Source organism: Macaca fascicularis, chromosome 9 (genome assembly GCF_037993035.2).
Source record: "Macaca fascicularis isolate 582-1 chromosome 9, T2T-MFA8v1.1".
NCBI classification, from domain to species: Eukaryota; Metazoa; Chordata; class Mammalia; order Primates; family Cercopithecidae; genus Macaca; species Macaca fascicularis.
Genome location: NC_088383.1, coordinates 35,698,880 through 35,699,483, shown reverse-complemented (window position 1 = coordinate 35,699,483; position 604 = coordinate 35,698,880). Strand labels below are relative to the sequence as shown.

The 604-nt window shown below is 44.7% G+C and overlaps 1 non-coding gene across 1 annotated transcript; it reads right to left on the bottom strand.

The window, feature by feature from the left end:
- Nucleotides 1-254: 254 nt before the first annotated feature.
- On the bottom strand, nt 255-360 carry LOC123567060 (U6 spliceosomal RNA). Its single transcript, XR_006689755.2, has one exon. It is a non-coding gene; the product is annotated as a U6 spliceosomal RNA (small nuclear RNA).
- Nucleotides 361-604: the final 244 nt, after the last annotated feature.

Genomic DNA, 604 nt, shown 5'->3' with positions numbered 1-604 from the left:
CGTGAAACCCCGTCTCTACTAAAAAATACAAAAAACTAGCCGGGCGTGGTGGAGGGCGCCTGTAGTCCCAGCTACTCAGGAGGCTGAGGCAGAAGAATGGCGTGAACCTGGGGGCACGGAGCTTGCAGTGAGCCGAGATCATGCCACTGCACTCCAGCCTGGGGCACAGAGCAAGACTCCGTCTCAAAAAGAAAAACCCAAAAACTATTGGACTATATGTATGAGAGTTTATTTCTGGACCCTGTATTCTTTTAATTTTTTTAAATAATTTCTCACTTTTGCTTGTCATCCTTGCACAGGGGCATGCTAATCTTCTCTGTATCTTTCCAATTTTAGTATGTGTGCTGCCAAAATGGGCACTTCTGGGCTTTCTTTTCCATTCCATTATTCTATATGTCTATCTGTATGCCAATACTACACAGTTTGTTTGTGTTTTTTGAAACAACATCTCATTCTGTTGCCCAGGCTAGAATACAGTGGCACAATCTTGGCTCACTGCAGCCTCAACCTCCTGGGTTCAAATAATCCTTCCACCTCAGACTCCTGAGTAGCTGAAACTACAGGTGTGCGCCACCATGCCTGGCTAATTTTTGTATCTTTTGTA